Here is a 20977-nt window from a genome sequence, read left to right as displayed (position 1 = left end):
ATAGAGTGGAGGAGTAGGGCCTTTGTGGGGTCCCTGCATGACTTGATGGGGTCAGTCAAGGCAGTCCGACTCAGAGGGAGATTTGTTCAGCCACAGCTGGAAGCAGGAGCTGAGGAAGCTCCCAAGGGGCCTCCAAGGCTGGCCTTGACCCTGTGGGGAGTGGGGAGCCAAAAGGGACTGTAGAGCAGCGGCAGCTCCTCCATGAAAGCCAGGAGGGCTGGCCTCATCCTATAAGCTTGCACAAAAGCGAGGTGTGGTCCAGACTGAGACTCAGCTCCTCTACAGACTGCAGCGGCAGGAAGAGCAGGGCTAGGTGCTTGTGCGCCCCAGCTGGCCAGCCCCTCGTGCTCCCGCAGGCCCTCCTCAGCAGCCCAGACACCTCTCCTGGGCCAGGGCCTGGAGCTCTAGGCCTCAGTGACCTCGCAGCCAGGGAGCAGACACTGGAGGGGTCGGCAGAGCTGCGGGGGTGGCGTCTTTATTGGAATCGTAACAAACCTACAGCCTTTCACAGGGTAGGAATGGTCTTTAGGCATCCTTTGGCCTACCCCACTCATAGCACAGATGGGGAAACTGAGTCCTGAGAGAGGATGGTACCTTAAAGTAATCCAGCATGGCACTCCAGGGTTTCTGAGGAGCGCACTGCCACCCTGAACTGCTTTGGCAGCATAGCGGGTGTGGACGCTGGCAGGGGTGGGCACCCAGCAGCAGTGATAGGAGCATTGTCTGCAGCAAGTCGGGCTGGCACCGAGGGCTGAGGACATGGTGGGGACCTGTGCATGTGCAGATCCACCCGGAACCGGGCCTGAGAAGTGCGCAGGACGCCCCAGACCTGGCTCCAGGGAGCTCCGTTTGCTCGGGGCTTGCTGTCATTAGGGCTCCTCCTCCCGTCCCTCTACCCAGGCTGCAGGCCCAGGGAGGCGGGGGCCACACCCCAGAACCCAGCCCAGTGGAAAGTGGACTTGGGAAGCCAGGGGCCACCGCTTTGCCTCTCCTCAGCCCACTTTGCCAAGGGACAGCACAGTGCCCGGCCGGCCTGCAGTCTGGGAGGCGACTGACCGACCACAAGGCAGCATCCTTGGTACCCAGGGCAAGGGTCCAGGGGTTCTGGGGGACTCAAGGGAGTGGGAGGGCTTCCTGGAGGAGGTGGAGCTCCAGCTGGACTCTGAAGGATGAACCAGACCGTGAGCTGAACTGAACTGAAAGCTCCAAGCAAAGGGAACTGCTGTGCCGAGCCGGAGGCAGGGGCGCGTCAGCGGGGCTGTGGGGTGGGCCACGACTGTGCAGGGAAAGAAATGAGGCTGGACATCCCCTGCAGGCTGGATGGCGGAAGCAGGAGGAGGCTGCACTTGCTTCTACCTTGCCGAGTGTCCCTGAGCAGATCACTGCCGGACCCCCCTACCGCAGCTTTTGGAAGGGCCTGCCTTTGGGAGGTGTGGGCTGGTGTCAGGGATCTCGGCCGAGGGGAAGACAGGCGCCCCGGGAGTTGGTGGGCAGCTGGGCTAGGCAGCTGCTGCTGGCCCCAGGGCTCCTCGCCGGCTGGGGAGAGTTGACCTAAGGTGCCTGGGGTTTGCCAGCCGAGCTGGCCTGGGAGATGGGGGTGAGGCCCTGGGGCAGACACACCTGTGGGCTAAGGATCTAGCTCCCAGGTGGACCTCCAGAGGTGAGAGTTTGGTTCTCCACTCTTCCCTGTGACCGGCTGGGCCTCCCCCAAACTGTGGCCGGCCCAGACCCTGGCACGGAGGAGGTGCCCTATTGAGTGCCTGTACCAGGCCTGCGGTCTGCCGCGGCGCTGCGGGTGCCTGGCGCACTCCCTGAGCCTGGCCCTCTTCGTAGCCCTGGGCTCGCCCCTGTCTGTGTTTGCTGAGCCTCTATCGACTCGCACCTCTCCTATCAGCAGAGCCACAGCCACAGGCTCCTTGGACTCCAAGTACCCAGAATTGCGCAACCCCCGCCCCACGAGCAGTTTGCACAGCGGCCAGCTCAGGCCCCGTGAGCTTGGGGCGGGCCCAGGTTCCTGCTCGGGAAGTCCAGGATTCTTTTCCGGGATAATAGAGCAGCCACCCCACAGCAGGAGCTGGCAAACCTCCCTTATCTCAAAGGCTCTTCGTGACCCCTGACTTATGTCACCCTCGTAGTGTCAGGTGGGTTTTGCAGAGGCCTGTTTTCTAGAGGGGAACCTAGAGTCGGAGAAGAGGAGGCATGACCCTTGGCCAGGGTCACAGGGCCTGGCCAGGACTCCAACCCTGGATCCAGGCCCCTGGTCGCGCTCCTTGTTGGCTGCAGCCTGTGTTTCCTGCTCGGGGCCACGAGGCATGTGAGTCAGGGGAGGAGGCGGGCGGCCACGCAGCTGCAGGCGAGCAGGAGCAGGAGGGCCGAGTCACTGTCTTCTTGGCTCCAGCTGCTTTAATTGGCAGGGGCAGCCAGTGGTGCTGACATTTACCTGGTGGAGAGAAAGGCCTCCTCCCTCTTGTGTCGAGATGCTAAAAATAACCGGGCCCAGCTTCCCAGGGCCCCTGCTCTGCCAGCGCCTGCCTGCCCCCTCGGCGACCTTTTTCCTGGGTGCTGGAAGCTAATTGCTTTGCGAGCCTGCAGTTCCTTGTGCCGGGGACTTCCTAGGGGCCGGGGCAGGAGCGGGGCACGCTCTGCTTCTGATGCAGAGGGGCCTCTGCAAGGCCTACCTGCCCCAGGTGTCAGGGTGATGGGTCCCTGCCTTGAACCCTGGCCTCCGTCCCCCCTTCTCCCTGGGTGCAGCGTCTGTCCAGACTGGCCGCCCTGCTCCTGGGTGCTTGGGCCCCTTCCCCTCGGAGTTACGTAGCACTTACTTCTCGTCCCACTCCCGACACGGACACACACAGTGGCCTCCTGCCCTCCTGCTGCTTGTTCATCCAGTCACACCAGCACCAAGAGAGGAGCCCAGGCTTTGGGGCGGGACATGTTTAAATCCAGCTGTGTGGCCGCTGTATTCTCATTTCGGAAATGGGCACGATGATCTGTCCTTGCCGTGCTGTTGTAAGCACGAATTGAGGCGATGTGCACAACGTGCCTGGTCCGGGGCTGAGCCCTGCGGCCGGTAGGAGACGAGTGTACATCCTGAGCCTTTCCTTCCTCTTGCTGTGTAAACACACCCTGGGAGCCTAATAAATTAGATCGATGTGTTTGGACCAGAAGGGGAAGGTCTTAAAGACCCAGGCTGAGGACTGGGGACTCAGACTCCCCCTAAGCAGGGGACTCTTGCCCGTTCCCAGTGCACTTCCGGAGTGGCCTGCCATGCCTGCCCCACCTGTGTGTGTCCAGGTCTTGCCCTGGGTCAGCGTGACCAGAGTCACGTTGACATTGGCCTCCATCCCCCCGGCTTTGGGCCAGTCCAGTGGAAAAAGAAGTGGTCTTCTGGGCTCTGAGCTCGGCCGGCGCCCGGGCAAGTGCTCAGGCCCCACACTTTGATTGACTCATCCCGCGGTGGGGATGGTGGCGGTCTCTGCCCCGCAAGCATCGTGAGGGTTCGATCAGCAGCGTGTGTGCACACCTGGGAGAGCGTGTGGCACAGGGTGAGTGTTCGGTGCGTGGCGCCGGTGCTCGTAGTGGTAAGAGCAGTCCCGGCAGTTGCGAGTAGTGACAGTGGCCACCTGCCACTGGCTGGAGGAGTAGCACGAGATGCCGCGTTGGGTGCCAAGCACTCCGCGCACATTACTTAATTCAGCCCTCCCACAGCCACATGCAAGGTGTACCATAAGCTCCATGTCCCAGCGGAGAAAACTGAGGCACAGAGAAGTCGCACACAGTCTAACAGTGCTAGGCCGGGCGCGGTGGCTCACGCCTGTAATCCTGGCACTCTGGGAGGCCGAGGCGGGCGGATTGCTCGAGGTCAGGAGTTCGAAACCAGCCCGAGCAAGAGCGAGACCCTGTCTCTACTATAAATAGAAAGAAATTAATTGGCCAGCTAATATATACAGAAAAAATTAGCCAGGCATGGTGGTGCATGCCTGTAGTCCTAGCTACTTGGGAGGCTGAGGCAGCAGGATTGCTTGAGCCCAGGAGTTTGAGGTTGCTGTGAGCTAGGCTGACGCCATGGCACTCACTCTAGCCTGGGCAACAAAGCGAGACTCTGTCTCAAATAAATAAATAAATAAAAGTGCTATGACTGAAAGCCAGAATTCAGAATCAGCCCTGCTAGGGGGACCGTGCTGCCTGGGACCATCCTGGTTTCAGCATGGAAAGTTCTGCATCCCAGATACCTCTGTCTTTGTGCAAGCCAGGATGGTTCACCACACTACGCCTGCCTGAATCCACTGGCCCCACTCCTAAGCCCACTGAATCCCCCTTGGCTGGGGTGCTTGCTTGCTGGTGCAGTCTGGGCTGGCCCCCTCCCACACCTCCTGCTGCCCCCCCCCCAGCATCCTTGCCCATCCCCCCCACAGCCTGGCTCCAGCCTGCCGCCTCCACTTCCTCTTCTCCGTCCCCGCTGCCAGCAGGAGGGGTATGGTGCAGTTGGCTGGTGGACTCTAGGCTGCCCCTCACCAGGCCTCAGTCTCCCTATTGGCACCGAGGGCTTTGGCAGCTCTGCTCCCAGCTTTCTAGAGACATTCTGGAAACCTCTTCCTTAAAAGAGGGAGGGTGGGGTGAGCCCCTGCCCCCAGCGCAGGCCGGGCAGTTGGGAGAGAGTGCACGGGCCCTTTCGGTGCTTTGATGGAGTGCACTGCTGACAAAGGAGAAAGGTCAGCAGAGGGACAGAGTGGAGTTGGTGGCGGCCTGCAGGTCGGGGCTTCCTGGGGGAGGGGCCCAGGGCTCTCTGGGCTCCTGGGTCAATTCATATTGATGCAGGCGGCCGCTGGGTCAGCAAAGCTGGGCATCCGAGCCCCCTGAGGGCTGGGGGGAGACGGCGACATCGTCCTTGACACCTCCCGCTCCCTAACCCCTACATCCGACAGTCGATTCAACCCCCTTAACCATGTCTACGTCAGAGGCCCCTCACCCATTCTCCCCTGCTGGCGACCAGGCCCACCATCTTCCCGCCCCTGGACCACTGGAGCCTTCCCAGCCCTCCGCTGCCCTCCATCACGGTGAATAAAGTCCATATTTTGAGGCCGACGGGAAGGCCCTTCTTGAGTTCAGCGAGGCCGCCCAAAGCTGCCTGGGCCTTCCCTGAGGACTTCGACCCTAAGGTTGTGTGGGGGTCTGGGAGCACCCCAAGTGCCAGGCCCACCTCTACCCAGTCAGAGCTCCCGCCCCACCCAGCCTGCGGGGCTGAGCCCACAGCGGAGCCCGTGACCAGGACGCCCCTGGATGCATTGGCCACTCCATGCCCTTCTCTGACTCCTCCTTGCCCTGTCACCTCGTGCCCCGGCTCCCAGAGGGCAGGAGCCCTCTCCCCAGCTCACAGAGGCCAAGCCCCGAGGGTGGCCGGAAGGGGCAGTGGTGGGTGTACAGGCTCTGGGCTCATAAACATGGGAGGTCTGGTCCAGCTCCATCACCCGCTAGTGTGTGACCTCAGTTAGTTGTTTAACCTCTCTGAGCCTCAGTGGTATCTTTTGCGAAATGTGGGTAATAATGGTCCCTCCTTCACAGGATAGTGGGATTCAATGAAGCGACACATACAAAATGTTTGCAGGGTCCTAGAACATTTTAAGGATGAATGAAGTCCACGCCCATCGATCATCGTAATCAGGGCAGGCGGGTACCATATTTTGAGATGAGGGCCTTGAAAGGGACCTTCTATTTCTGCCCCAATGTTCCCTCTTTGTCTGCGACCTGCCTAGCATTCCCCATTCCCATGTCTACTGAGACCCCAGGAAGCCAACCTTCCCTGTCCTCGTATTGTCATTGGGGTTTGTTCCTGTGTGCCCCACAGCCCCGCACAGGTGCCTGGATCACAGCGGATGCTACTAGTAAGTTTGTTGGGTTGAACTGATATTCACCAAGCAAAGTCACCTCCAAGCACAACCACCAGCCACCACCAGCCGGGCCTCGGGGCCCACGCACAGGCTGCTGAGGGCATTTGAGACCAGGTTCTAGCCAGCCACCTTGCACCCGGTGACAGCACGTGCCCGCTCTAGCCTCGTCGGTGAGGGGACATGGGGGAGGTGCAGGAGATTCCAGGGTTCGGCAGCCACGTTGGAAGGTTTCTCAGGGCTGGTTCTTCTCCCCGTTCAGAGCTGTCGAGCCGGGTTTTGTTTGCTTTGGTCCTTTCCCCACCCCCACGGTTCTCTGTTAAATTGTGTTATTATATTTAAACAAATCAATTCCATTGCAGAGTTTTTCCTGTCCTAATGATGAGTTTGCAGCACAAATGCCATTGATTTCTCACAGCCCTGAAAACCAGTTGATGAATAGCACCAGGCCTGTCTTTGGAGAGGCACTTGGAGCCGAATGCAGACCCCCACTTGCGACCCCAGCCCCAGCCCAGCCTCAGCTGCTGCCCGAGCTGGGGCTGAGGTCTGCCATGAAGGGAGGTTCTCGGGGCCCGCCAGGGGTGGAATGTCATCGCAAGGGGCCTGGCCCTGCTCTGGTGAAACAATCCTAGTGGAAATTTCTATTGATTTTGGCCAGAGGCAGGAGCACAACTTACAGAGCAGAGATGCCGTGCGGTGTGATCTTTGTCTTCCCTTACAAGTTCAGAACGCGTTCCTGAGAGTGACAGCAGGTAGTAGCTCGGACACAGTTCCTAGACCTTGCCGAGGCTGCGAATGGCATTTGAGCACCACTTTTTAAGAGGGAGGTTCCTGAGGTTTGAGAGCGGTCTGCGCTGGGGAGTGCGAAACCTCCCTTTGTGAAACCCTTCGGAGCCTGCGCCGTTCAAAGTCGCGGTTGAACCACTACCAGGGCTTTGACTTTCAGATCACCACAGCCGGGTGCACAGAGTGCTCAGAGCTTCCTGATGCCCCCCGGCTTGGGTGGGCAGTCCTATGGTTCCCATTCCGAGGCCGGCAGACTGAGTCAGGGCAGCCGCTGGGGGAAGGGGAGGGCTGCTTGTTCACTCTGCGCCCCGAGGACAGCGGCGGCTCCTGTGCTCCCCTGTAAGGGTTACAAACGACAGGGGACCTGCTCTGACCACCAGCCTTCCCCACCGAGGGCTTTGTGCCCACCTGTGCCCAGGTGGCCCCGCAGCACACACGCAAGCCTGCGAGTCAGGCCGGGGTTCGGCGGGGGGACTGGGGCAAACTGGGCAGTGCCTGCCCCACCAAAATCCCTAGAGTTTTGGGTAACCATGCCCTGCACCATGCCATACGGGATGGGGCTGGGGGCCACATGTGCTGCCTCCCCGCCTTTCTGGTGCAAGCCTTTGTTTTGGAGACAAGAATGCGTGGCCCAGAGCTGGGAGAGGCTCTGCAAGGTCACAGCAGCAGGCAGCGGTGGAGCTGGGGTTTGAGTCTGGGAGAGGGGGAACGAGGCCCCTCAGCCAGTGCCCTCTCACCTCCCCCAGACTTGGCAAAGCGGTTGGGTGGGGGGCAGGGCAGGGGACTGTGTGCCGGGAAGCCAGGCCCCTCACTCAGGAGACCCAGGAGCTGCCCAGCGTGGCCCCCCTCCCTCCCCCGCAGACAGACCTCCTGTCCCTGTAATCAGGTTAGCCTCCCGCTCTGCTGAGCTGGACCAGCTGCCTCTAATGGCCTGTCGACCTGGCCCTCTCTCTGGCTCCCGGTGGGGGAGGGGGAGCTAAGAAAAGAACTGTCAGTGGGAAGGGGCTGCCCTGCTCCCTTGATTCTGACCTTTCCATGGCTTCTAGAATCAAATGCAAACCCTTAGCCTGGCATCCAGGACCCTGCTCACTTCTCCAGCCTCCACGCCCCAGGTGCACTCCAGTCACACGGCGCTGTTTGCCATCCCCCTGCCTTTTCACATACACAGGTCCTTTTGCTACTTTCCGCCTTCTCATAAAAACTCCTATGCATCCTTCAAAACCCAACTAACATATCTTCCTTTGGGCTGGCTCCTCTCTGGGGTCCTGCCTCCCATAGCACCAGGTCCTCCACTGGTCTAGAACTTACTCCCACTGTGCAAGAGTGCATAATTCCTGGATCTGGTTTCCCCTGAGTTCCTGGAGGAAAGGGAGAATACTTCCTTTCTTTCTACACCTCAGGCTACAGCACAGAGACTTGCTCGGTGAAGGTACAGGGCCAGCAAAGAAGAGAGAGGTGGGGACCAGGGGAGGGAGAGAGGCAGACAGGAGTACAAGAACAGCTGCTCCCAGCCCCTCACACCGCCCCATCCTACTTCCTGCCAGGGAGGCCCTTCCCAGCGACACATGCCGGGCCTGAAATAGACACATGGGGGCCTTGGTGGTGCATTTTCACAGCCAGGCACTAAGCCACTCCCCTCCCCCCATTCCGTGGGCACTGAAGCCCGCTCTCCTCCCAGGGCCTTGCCCCTGCAGCCAAAACCCCTCCCCCAGCAGTGCCCAGACCTTGCCCCTCTGTTCCTGTTAACTTTGTTTTATAAATAAATTATATAAATAGGCTCCTCTGATTCCTCGGAGCGCGCAGTGTTTAAGGACTGGGGCACTGCTGCAGGCATAATTGTACTACCGAATCCATCAGCTGCCTAATTACCATTCATTTTGCATTTATTTCTGCTAATTAAAAAGAGAGAAACTCCTAACAACTTTTACGTAAATACTATATTTGTTCTATGTAAAGATGGGATGCTAATTTGCTGGTGATTAGCTGATTATCTAATTTTATAGCTGTCACGCAGGACGGCCCTGTCTCCCCTGCACACCCCAAGGCCCCCGGTCAGGTTTGGGAGGAAGGGGTCAAGGGAGTGGGTGGTTAGAGGGCCTGTCTGAGGCCCGGGGTTACCAGCAGCCCCGGATGCCCCTGGGGTTCAGGGGGGGCTGCAGTCTGGCTGATAGAGCTGGGAGGAACCTCTGGCTCAGCCACTGTTTCTGTACAGATGGAGAAACTGAGGCCCGGAGAGCCTTAGCATCTCCCAGCAAGACAGTGACAAGCGGGATGCTATTCTATGTGTTTGGACTCCCACTCCAGTGCTCATTCCACTGTTTCATGCTATTGTCGGGGGCACTTTGCAAGGAGATGGCTTTATCTACTGCCGAAGAACTATCTGGATCAAACTCGAGCCCATCACAGAGAAAGGGGTAGTCTGACCTGAGCCCATGGCCCAAACCGAGCGCCCTGTGTGCCTCTCTGGAAACCTCCACCTCCTTCGACTTCCCTGCCCAGCCCCGTGACTGCACCTGGGCTTTCTCTCCCAGCCTAGATCGAGACTGCCCCAGGACGGGCCTGCACCCGCCAGGCCTTGCATACTGTGGGCCATTTGGACAGGTGTGAGGGTCTGAATTTCACATTTTAACACCATGTATTTATTTTCATGTGAATTAGAAAAAATACAATGAATACATCAAACTCATGATTTCACAGAAATATTGCTCTAGACGAGGCCAGGTGAAAAGAAAGTGCTCTGTTTAAAGGGATTTAAATAACGACCCATAGAGGATTAAGACAGAACATGGATGTAGCTTACATCACCTAATAACCAAAGTCGAGGTTGTCTTGGAACTTGGGGGCTCGGAGGAAGCCAGGCAGGTGAGGGCAGGGCCAGCAGAGACCCGGAGCTGGGTGGGCCAGTCCCTGGCTGCCGACCAGCACGGCCCCTCACATGAGCAGGCAGGCAGTGCCCCGGGTCATGCCCTCCTGTCCCCAGCCCTGCCCTCGGCCAGAATCAGCCCACGAGAGAGGAGTCATTTCCCTCCCGGAGGCAGTTTCATGGGGACTCTGTTACAGGGAGGCCAGGAAGTCAGACTCTACCCCATCTCGTACCAGGTGACCAGGTGCTGGCGAGTCACTTCTCGGGACCCCCTGGCGGGCCTGCCTCCCCTGGCATTGGTAGGTGAGATCCCAACTGGCCGTCTGCTCTTTCCTCCTGGCCAGTCTGAAAACGGCTCATTCTCAAATGAAAGGGAGAAAGGCTTTGACAAGGCCAAGTGTTGTCTGGTGGCCAGAGAGTTTAGGGTTTAGGGTCAGCTCAGCCCAGCGGAAACCCAGAGACTCTGGAATCAGAGGGCCAGGGCTCCAGTCTGGCTGCTGCTTCCTGCTTCCTGCAGCCTCAGTCTCCTCCTCCGGAGAATGGGGGATGGTTGTGCCAAAAGGCTTCCGAGAGCCACGTGCAAAGCGCCCCCCAGAGAAGGACTCGGTGTGGCCAGAGACAAGCCCCTGTTCCAGGGGCGGCCCCCCTCGGCCGCCCACCCGCCGCCATGGTGTCTGTGTGAGGTGACCCCATGCCGCCAGAGATCTCCCCTCAGCCCTTTTATCACCCTGCACACAATCGGGGGAAGCCTGGAGTGGGCAGATGGAAAACAAAGAGAGAAAACAAAGGCACTGTTCCGAGGAGGCCAAAAGGCACCTGCCTCCTCCCCCTGCTGCCTGACAAGCCTGTCCCTCCCGTCCCACCAGCGCCAGGCCTTGGCCACCCCCAGGCTGCAGGCGACCTGCCCCGACCCTCCGGAAGAGTAGCCTCTAACCTCACATGGGGTCACCACTCACTGGGAAGTCACTTCTCTCCAAGCCACCTTTTCTAACCTCTAAAATGCCGGCGCTGGACAACAAACATGCTGTGTGACCTTCACAAGCCTCCCCTCCCCCTGCCCCGTTGGGGTTTCCTTGGGACAGGCCCAACCCCCAACCCATCTTTAGGACTCCCCCCCCCAGCCAGTCCTGGAAGGTCGAGGTGGTGCCCACTTGTGCCCATGGAGGGGACCCCGGCATGCTCTGGGCAGGGCAAGGCAAACGGGAGGCTCCTGTGTACTGCCGAGGTCTCAGCGCTCGGTGCTTAAAGCCTGTGTGGGGCGAATGAATGATTTCAGCACGGGCGGCTTGCTCAGCCTCAGCCCTCGGCTGCTGCTGCCTTCGGAGCCTCTCAGGGAAGGAAAGCTCTCCTGGCCCCTCCAGGACGGTATCGGGGAGGAGTAGTGAGGGCTGGCAGCAGCATCAGTGCCAGGCTGTTTGGGTTCACATCCTGGCTGTGTGTCCTCAGGGTGGTTTCTTAACCTCTCTGTTTCCTCATCTGTTAAAAATGGGTACAACACGTACCTCATAGATTGTGGTGAGATTAAGTGAATTAATGCACATCAAGTTCTTCAAACAGTACAGCTCAAGGTTCTTTAATGTTACGTATTATTATTATCAGTGTCATCATTATTTTATTTATTTGTTTATTTATTTATTTATTTTTGAGACAGAGTCTCACTCTGTTGCCTGGGCTAGAGTGCCGTGGCATCAGCCTAGCTCACAGCAACCTCAAACTCCTGGGCTCAAGCGATCCTCCAGCCTCAGCCTCCCTAGTAGCTGGGACTACAGGCATGCGCCACCATGCCCGGATAATGTTTTCTATATATTTTTAGTTGTCCAATTGATTTCTTTCTATTTATAGTAGAGACGGTGGGTCTCGCTCTTGCTCAGGCTGGTTTCGAACTCCTGACCTCGAGCAATCCGCCCACCTCGGCCTCTGAGAGTGCCAGGATTACAGGCATGAGCCACCGCGCCAGGCCCAGTGTCATCTTTATTATGATTAGAGGGGGACTGACCGGGCAGCGCATGAAGCTTAAGCTTCCCTGCCCGGCCCTGCTGCCCTGTCACTGTGGGCCGTCTCCTGCCCCGTGTGTCCTGTCTCTGTGGGCCTTCTCCTACCCCGTGGGCCCTGTCACTGTGGGCTGTCTCCTGCCCCGTGGGCCCTGGGCAGGGGTGCCGGTGGGCCAGGGGAAGCAGCCTGCCAAGCTGGAGCAGTTGCCCCTGCAGTCCCCCCTCCCTCCCCCCCGGGACTGGCCGTGCGCCAAGCCCCGGGTTAGTGCCGGGTGCTGGTTCAGGATGGTCCCTGCCTTCTGGGAGCTCTCGGGGTAGCTGGAACCACAAGATTCGCACCTGGAAGGGCAAGGCGTGTGCAGGGGAAGGCGGTATGAGACCTCGTCATGCCAGGCATTTCAGAGAGGAGTCAAGAGAGCCCAGAGGTCACGAGGCCTGGACAGTTGAGCCTCTGAGAGGACGGGCCCTTGACGGCAGAGGCCCCCAGGGTGGGCGCCGAGGGCCCTGGCGCCTCCGCCAACAGCAGGGCCTCGCGGCTGGGCTTCGGCAGGGACATTTATAACTCACAGCTGTGCGGTCCCGGGCCCAACTGACTGTGGTAAACCGATCTGGCTTCAGGAAGTCCCTCCCGAGGCCACTCCCCACCCCGACCCCCACACTCTCCTTCACCTCCTGACACCCACATCCTGTTCTCAGCAGGAGGGGCCGGCAGCTGGGCACTGGGCCAGGGGCCCGGCCAGGGTCTCCAACCTGTGGGCAGGGCGGGAGAGGACAGAGTGTCAGGGAGGCCCCAGAGCTTCGAGGCCTCTGGGTCACCAGGGCCTGCCCCTCAAGGCACATCCAAGGGACCGAGGCCCAGAGAGGGCGTGCGGCCACCCCAGGAGCCCTCAGGGCCCGAGGGCAGGATGTGCACGCTGCAGGGCTCAGGGGCATGTCCTGCGCTTCCAGGTCTGCCTAGAGACGGGATTGGGCTCCAGCCCCGTGGACCACAACGGCGAGGGCAGCCTGGGAGAGGGGTGGGCGGAGGTGAACCTCAGAGGATGCCGGGAAAGGACATCATCCTGCACCCTGGGCCTCGGCACAGCCTACAGCCCTCCTTTGGGGCACTCCGTCCTCGGGAGGCCCCGTGCCCGTCCGCCCGGGTCTTCTCGGCAGAGGTCAGGTGTGGGACTAGGGACGGTCTGGCCCAGTGCTGGGGCGAGGGGACGGTGGCAGGAGCTCCCGGCACACCGGGCCTCTGAGCCCAGCCTCCCTTGGCCTGCCGTGCTCACCGACCCTGGGGCCCCACCGGCCACCCAACCCCTGTCGTGCCTCTCCTCCCCCTGCAAAGTGTGAGGGGCGACGCACAGCAGGGACTTGCCAAAGCTCGGCCCACGTAACGCTGGTAGCCCGTGACGGGATTCTAGCATTAGGTGGTACCCACGGGAACATGTATTTTTATTTTATTGGTTATGACTTGTTAAGGTGTATGAGAAATATATAACTAGCCTATCAAACCAATTATTTCATGGACATGATTGCTTTGGACAAGGCCAGATTTATTGGAGCTTAAAAAAAAGAGTGAGTTCAAGGTAGATATTAATGAAATCATCACACAGGTAGGTCTCGGCTCAGAACCAAGCGTCGTGGGGGGCATGGGGAAAAGAGCTGGGTTTGGGGGACGTGACATAGACCATCGGCCGGGCTCTTTTCTGTGTTCTACTCTGCCTGGGCTTCCTCCACCAGCTTTAAGCAAAACAGCCAGCCCCAGGCCTGGCAGGAGGGGCGCGGGGGTGAGCCGGTTTCCCCGAGGAGGTGCATACGCCTGACACGGCTCCCTGGGTTGGTCGGAGACCTGGGGAGCAGCTCATGATGAGGAAAGAATCCAGGCAGAGGTCATAGAGTGGCTTTGGAAGTGTCTGCCGGCCGGCCGTGTGAGATAATTCCCCGAAGCCAGGCATGGCGGGGAGAGGGGAGGAGAGGGTGGCAAGGGCTTTGTATGCTCAGCTAAAAATACCCCCGGCAGCTTCTCCCCGGTCACCCTGCCCGGGGGCCACACAGGAAGGTGATGGCTTTCTGCTTTTCTTACCAAGAAGAGAAAGACAACAACACAAAGTCCCCAAGCCCCCAGAGAAACAAAACTTACATGTATATTTAAAAATCCCACCCAGAGGCATCGGCTTGCTTGTTGGAGCGGGGCTGGGCTGGGCAGGGAAGACACGGCCCACTCTGATAATTCAGGCGCCCCGGGGCGTGCCTGAGTGGCCCAAGAGGCCGCTGAGATTAGCCCCGGCTGCGGCGGGGACAGAGGTAGGGGAGAGTGGACGGCTGTCTCCCTGGCTGCCCACACGTGTCCCGTCTCTCTCTGTGTGCCCAGGAGGAAGAGGAGGAGGCCCGTTGGCGTCAGACCAATGCTGCAAGGGGTGTGAGGACAGGAGCCGTCTCCCGTCACCGAGCTGCCAGACCCAAAAAGGTAACGCTAGACCCGTGATGCCCGGGGCCACACCACCACCTTCGCCTAAAACCTGGGCAGGCAAGGTCAGGCCACCGGGAAGTGATGGGGCCAGACCAGCCCTTCTCCTCGCCCTGCTTCGCCCTGCCTGCAGGGCTTCTCTGCCCCGAACGCCACAAACTGCTTCTGGGCTTGAGTTCGTCTCTAAAATGGGTGCTGGGCTCGGGTCTGCCACTTGGTGCAATTCTGGAGGATTCTGTGAAGCAGTGCGTGTGATTGTTATCTGGAGTTAAGCCATCTTGGCAGCCTGGCTCAGTTGGAGCTCTGGGCTGTAGCCAGGGGTCCCAGCCCCTGGGGGGTGGGGGGGTGGGTCGCAGTATAAGGCTACAAGGTCAGCAGGGCCAGATGGGGCTTGAGAGGAGAGGGTTTTCTAAGGCAGACCTAGCCAGAGATGTTTCATTAGAAATGGGGCTGTTGGCTCCTTTGTGGCAGCATTTGAAACTCCACATTGATCTTCCTGGCAGCTTTGGGCAGGAATTATTGTCTGCATTTTCGGACCATGAGACCAAGGCACAGGGAAGTTAACGGGCCTGCCAGGGACCACACAGCAAGCTCTGGCCACACCAGAGCAGCCTGGCGTTATCCTATTTGCATACCAGCTTCTACACTTAAGCTGCACTGCACTGGTCTGACCCATCCTCCCCAGAAAAGTCCTGCTATTAAACCCAAGTCTGTATTGTGTGTCTGTGGTGGGACCCATCCACCCACTCATGCATCATCCATCCGCTCACCTACCCATCCGTCCATCCAGCCATCCTTCTATCTATTCATCCATCTGCTCACCCACCCAGCCATCCACCTACCCATTCCTCTGACCACCCAGTTACTCATTCATTCACTTATCAAACACTCACTGAATCTCCGCACAGGGCCAGACCTGCACTGAGCGCTGGGTTTTCCAGACGGAGCAGATCTAGCTCAGCCCCAAGCGGGCGGTGTATGCAACGGAGGCAGGCTCAGGATCCCGCAGCCAGACTGAGCCCCATTAGGGTGGCGCAAAGCTCGTGCGGGAGGCGAGGAGGGGCCGAGCACTGGTTCCGCAGGCAGACACTCGGGGGAGAGGAAGCGGCATTGTTCTTTTACTCATTCCCCAGATGTTTACTGAGAAAGTCCCCCGTGTCAGGGGCTCTTGAAGTGTTGGAGTTACAGCAGGGGACAAAACAGACGAACCCCCCTGCCCTCATGGTGCTGACACTCTCATGGGAAGACACGGACAGTAAATACCTAAAAAGCGAACGTATGGTATGTCAGGTGGTACTAGGCTTTAAGAAGAGAAATTAAGCCGGGTAAGGGCTCGGAGCCTACAGGGTAGGGCCGGGTCTTCTTTGACACAGGGAGGTCAAGGAAGGCCTCTGATAAGTGGCATTTGAACAGAGACTGAATGAGACCAGGGATCGAGCAGGGGTGCGCTCGGCCTGTTCGGGGAGATGGCAGGGAAGGCTGTGTAGCCGGAGGGAAGTGAGGCCATCGGAGAGATGGTGGGGATCCGCCCGTGTAGGTGGGCAAGTGTGGGCAGAGAGGTCACTGGGATACTGCCGCTCACATCCAAGCAGAGGTGGTGGGGCTTGGACTAGCGGGTAGCAGGGGGAGGTGAGAAGCCACTGGGGGCCGAATATATTGCAGAGACCAGCAGGCAGGCTTGCCGGGGGATTAGAGGTGGAGGATTAAAAAAGATGGGGGACCATCAAGGTGGTAGGATGGAGGTGGGCATTTACTCAGCCAGTGATGACAGCCCAGGAGGGCCGCACGGGGCCGAGGAGTTCTGTTTTAGACACGTTAAGTTCGAGATGCCTTCAAGACATCCAAGTGGAAAGACTGAGTGGGCAGCTGTATGTGTGAGTCTGAGAGGCAGAGCGAGGTCCCGGACCGGAGAGATAAATTTGGGAGCTGTCGTGTCTAGATGGTGTTGGAGCCACGAGGCAGGTGAGATCACCTCGGGAGTGCTGGCAGTTCAGAGGGGCGGGAGTCTGAGTCACCCGGCATCTGGCCCTCAGGGGGAGGGAGTCCCCAAAGAAGGGGGTGGGAGGTGCTGCCGGGAGGCAGGAGAACAGAGAGAGCAGGCTCCGAATGGACGAGGAAGATCCCTGGGCAAAGCAGGGAGAGGGAACAGCACACACAAAGGCTCAGAGGCCTCCGTAAATAAGCCACAATAGGAGAAGGTGGTAGAGCAGAGGAGGGACCAGACCGTCTTCGTGCGCACATGTAGCCATGCAAGGCAAGGGCCCGTGGGTGTCTGGTTGGACTGTGGGTGATCCAGTGTCTGGGCCCTCCCTCTGCCCCTGGCCTGCACTCGCTGACCCCAGTGGAGCCTGTTGCCCTGCAGTCTGCCCACTTTTGCACTCCTGAGACGCTTCGCCTAGCTCTGCTGGCCGCCGGACCTCTCCGTTGCCTGCAGCGCTCATCTGAAAACAGGGCTCCGGTGGCAGCTCCTGTGCTGCCCACAGCAGGGAGGGCACCGACAGCCCCCTGTTGCATTCCTGAGCATGCGTGCTTCCTTATCCTAAAGCAACTCAGTCTTCCGAGGCCCTGAGTGAGTGTCACAGCCGCCCACTTGCCAGTTAGAGGAGCTATGCCTTGGGCGGGAATTGTGCACGTGTGTGCCTGTGATGCTTTATGCTTGATGCCTTCTCTCGTTTTCTGTCTGTGTGTCTCTGTCTGTCTATCTCTCAGCCTCTACTGCAAACATCAGCAGTGTCCCTCTGGGCCAGGGCTCAGGCTAGGCGGGACCTGAGAATCAGGTGTGGTCCCTGCCTTCATGGAGCTCCCAGCTGTTCCCTTTGCCCAGCTCCTGGACACGCCCTTTCAGTGCTGGGGGGAGGTGGCCAAGCCTGGGTTAGGATTCCAGCTCTGCCACCCTCCAGCAGTATGACTTTGGGACCTGCATCTGCCCTGTGCTGTAATTCACGGGATAGGGCACCCCAGAGACTCTGGAAAAATACCCAGGAGCTTCTGAGCTGTCCCTCTGCTCTGGCTGAGGTTTGGCCCTGTGCCTACTCACCCCTCCCTCCAGGTGAGAGGTCCTGGGCCCTCTCCCCCGCTCCAGTGCCACCCTCTCCAGGAAGTCTCCCCAACCACTCTGAGATCGGCCAGCTTCTGCCAAGCACCTGTGCTGTGCTGAGCGCAGGGCTCAGGGCAGGGTGTACAGAGATGAAAACAGAGGGCTCCCACTGTGAGAGCTGGCAGTCCAGAGCGGGTGGGGAGGAGGACAGGTAAAGAACCAGCAACTCCCAGTGCAACGGCGAGCACGGCAGGTGTCCAGCAGAGAGAATGGCCACGCTCAGCCAGGGGAGGCTGCACAGAGCAGCAGCTGCCCTGCCTGCCGAGCCACGGGCCAGGCAGGTGCGCCCCAGGGACACGATGGGGGTGGGGAGGAGAGAGGGACCCGGCCAAAGGAGCCGCCGGAGCAAAGTCCAGCCCGTCTGCCGAGCGAGTGCAGTCTGGTGTAACTGGGACAGGAAAGAAGGCTGCGGAGACTTCTCCACGCAGAAAGTTGGATGGAGCCAGGCAGGGACTTGCCGGCCCCCTCTCCCTCGGCAGGGGTTCTGGGGAGATGGCCCTCTGACTCTGCATCGGGGACCAGGGGACAGGAGCTGCTCCGGCGTGTGTGGCTCCGTGGAAGGTCGGTGGCAGGAGGCCGTGGGTGATCTCATGAGTGTGCCCGGCGAGGGGACGGTAATCCTGTGCCTTTAGACTCACTTTTCTTTAAGCCTGTCTCCACCCATTGGCTCCCTAAATCCTTGTACTGCCTTGGTGATGTCGGGCCGGGCTGCACTTAGCTCCTCTGAACAGATGGGTGACCCAGGGCGAGGGAGGAAACTGCTTGCGTGATGCCACAGCGAACAAGTTGGCACGGAGGGGCTTTGAACCGGGCACGTCCCACCTCTACGAGCTCCTGGGCTCTTAGAATATCCAAGCCTGTAGACTGTCTCTGGCCTCCTCACTGGAGGGCCCAGAGAAGGTAAGACACTTGCCCACGGCCACACAGCAAGTCAAGGACATAAGTGGCACCAGAATCTCATCTGGCCTGTTTGTGTCTCCCGCCCTCCCCTCCTCGAGCGGGCGCAGATGGAGCAGGCGCAGGGCTCGCGCCCTTGGCCCTGCCCACTTCCGCTTGGAGCACCCACTGTGCTTGATTTTCCCGCAGCCTTTGGCACCCGATCCGTGGAAGGCACCAAGTTCCTCATCAGAAGGCTCCATTGTGCCTATTGTTTAAATATAGATTACTAATGAAATGCCTTTTCATTGCCTTCCCAGTGAATAGTTTCCGTGTAAAGTTAATTTGCAGTGTTATGTAAATTCTGTTTAACTTCAATCAAGTTTCTAATTATGTTTTTACCGCAGTAATTCCCATTTGATTTGTCATCTCCTGTTAGGTATTTAATGTTCGGTGGGTGGGTTTGCTCTCTCGGCCCCTCCCTCCCTGACCTCCCCTCCACCCCGTCCTCCTGCCCTGTCCTTCCCTGCCCTGTCCTTCCGGGGGCTCCTAGCCTCTGTGTTCCTCCCGCTTCTCTGTGGCTCACTCCCCACCTCTCCCTTCCTTCTGCTCCTGTTTCCCCTTTTTTTTCTGTCGCCCATCCCCCCTCCTCCCTGCCCTCGCCCCCCTCCCAGGCCTCCCCATCCTGCCTCTGCTCTTCCACTCTTGCTGGGTGTTGTCTGCTGCCCTCCCTCCCTCCCTCTCTCCTTCTCTGCCTCCCAGGCTCTCCCTTCTCCCACCTTCCCCCACCCACCCCAGAGCCCTTCACTGCATGGCTGCCTCCTCGCTGCCTGGGGTGCACAAGCCCATGAGGTGGGGCTCGCTGGGGCCACCTGGGCGCCCTGTGGTCCCTGGGAGGGTGGGGTGGGGTTGGTGAAGAACACGGATTCTAGAGTTGGAGTCCCTAGGTTCAGGTCCTCATTCCCCCTGCTAACTGTGACCTGCAGGTGTGTTAGCGTTTATTTCTGTCCTTGGATTCCCTCATCTGTACAATGGGGTGACAGTACTCCCTGCCTCCTGGGTCCTTGGGGGGATTCTGTGAGGTCACACTTGTGAGGGGCCTGGCTGGAGGTGGTGTTTACTTGGGAACTCTTGGCCACATCTCTTATTTCTTTGTGGCCTTCCTGAGATGCCTCTGCAGTGGGTTTGAGGGTCCCAGGTGTCAGGCCTGAGGCCAGGGCAGGGTGGGCACTGGCTGCAGACCCTGATAGAGCTGGCCGCCTAGGGGGCAGCGACAGAACAGTGCCCTCCCCGCCCCTTGCCCTCTGCTACCTGCCGGGAGCTGTGTCCCAGCTCTGCCTGGCTAGAGATGTGGCCTCCTGCTGTCCTTATGGGACAGTCTCATGCTGTGAGGACAGGCCTGCCACTCTGAGGGAAGGGTGTACAGCGCAGACCCCCAATGCTGGAAGAGCCCTCCAGACCCCGGCCCCAAGACCTTTCCCAAACAACAGAACGCAGGTAGGGCGGCTCCTGTTGGGTCGGATGGGACACCCCCTTCTCCTACCCTTCTTGCATCCCCTGGATGCCTGGGGTTGTGCTGTGGCGTCCAGCTGCAAAGCCACTGCTCTGGCAGTGCTGGACAGCCCTGGCATGGCTCACGCGGGACTCCTCCCTGAGCCTTGGCACCCCACCTGCAAGGCCCCCATGCTGGGCCCTGGGGTTCTCCCTGCAGTCGGAGCGGCTGGGCGGCCACAGTTTCCCAGCAGGCATCTGCCCTCTGGGTGGGGAGAGTGGAAGGAAAACACCAGACAGAGGCCAGGCCGGCTGGGTGTGTGCTCCACCCCCACCCCTGTCCCCCCCCCCGCCCCCACCCCCGCCACTGTGCTTCCCATCCAGCAAGTCGCTGGCCCGTCCAGGAAGCAGAAAACAAGTGTTTGGAGAGGGTGTTCTTCTGGGTGAGGAAAGGCAGCCTGTCCCTTGTCCTTCAGAGACACAGAAACCTGAGCTGGCCCAGCCCGGGCCCTGCTGGGCTACATGACCACCTGACCCGCTGCGAGTGGCTGTGTGTGTGTGTGTGTGTGTGTGTGTGCGTGCATGTCCCTGGTCAAGGAAACCTTAGCCATCACGTGGTGGCTTTCTTTCCCTGTTTGTCTAAGTAAGCAGTTCAGGCCGGCTGCAGCAGGAGGCTGTGACATGCAGCCGGGGAGAAGGGCCACACTGGTGTGGGCGGTGGACGTCAGGGAGCCCCGAGCTGAGCCCTGGAGTTCTTGGGCCTCTGGATTTGGGGTGAGGAGGCCTGGGCCGGGGAATAGCCCCTCTCTGGTCCTCTGCCCGCCTCTGTCAAGAAAAGGCACTGGGCTTGATTACAGACCCCTCCCAGACCTGAAATGGAGAGGGTGGGCACCCTCTGACCAGGAGGAGCCCAAAAAGGCAGTGTCCTGGCTAGAGAGGGGCACGTGTGGTCCCGGCCACCGTCTGTGTGGCCCCTGGAGTGTGCAGCAGAGCCCTGGCCTCCCTGGCAGAAGGGCGGAGTCTGGCCTCCCACGCGCATCCGTTCAACAGATGTGTCTTAAGTGCCCACCATGTGCCAGGAGCTGGGCTGGGCAGAGGTGGGGCTTGTCAGAACACAGATCGCCTCATGTCTGTGATATATTTTCTTCCTGCTGGGCGGGCAGGATCACCTGTCATTTCAAAGACCCTGTGACCGTGTTGCGAGCTGACCACCCTACTGCCAGGAGGATGCAAACCAGCGTTGGTGCAGGGCTCAGAGAGAGCAGTGAGACACCACCGAGTCCTTCGGGACTGAGCAGGTGTTTCCAGCTGGGGAAAGGGTCCCCTTCCACCATGGAGGTGACAGCCAGAGCCGGGGCTTCCAGAGCAGATGTGCGCATGTGGTCAAAGCACAGAGACCCTGAGCCCCGGGCATCTGGGGGCCTTCTCTGGGTCCACACGAGCAGTAGGGCACCAGGGGAAGTGGCAGCCCCGGAATCACCCTGAGTGGGGCCTCCCATGGCCTTCGTCGAGGTCTGCCGGCCTGCATGGCTTGTC

General features: G+C 59.6%; 1 protein-coding gene across 4 annotated transcripts in view; it reads left to right on the top strand.

The window, feature by feature from the left end:
- ZMIZ1 (zinc finger MIZ-type containing 1) overlaps window positions 1-20977 on the top strand; it is a 228058-nt gene that overhangs the window by 50429 nt on the left and 156652 nt on the right. For 3 of the 4 annotated variants that reach the window (XM_012762468.3, XM_012762470.3, XM_012762466.2), the window contains exon 3: window positions 13882-13977. The exons of the other annotated variant lie outside the window; for it this stretch is intronic. The gene's annotated coding sequence lies outside the window, so the exon portion shown is untranslated. The remainder of the gene's footprint in view (window positions 1-13881; window positions 13978-20977) is intronic. 4 annotated transcript variants of the gene reach the window in all.

Source organism: Microcebus murinus, chromosome 14 (assembly GCF_040939455.1).
Source record: "Microcebus murinus isolate Inina chromosome 14, M.murinus_Inina_mat1.0, whole genome shotgun sequence".
In the NCBI taxonomy this organism is placed as follows: Eukaryota; Metazoa; Chordata; class Mammalia; order Primates; family Cheirogaleidae; genus Microcebus; species Microcebus murinus.
Note: the sequence above shows the minus strand (reverse complement) of the source record. Positions and strands in the feature narration are given on the sequence as shown.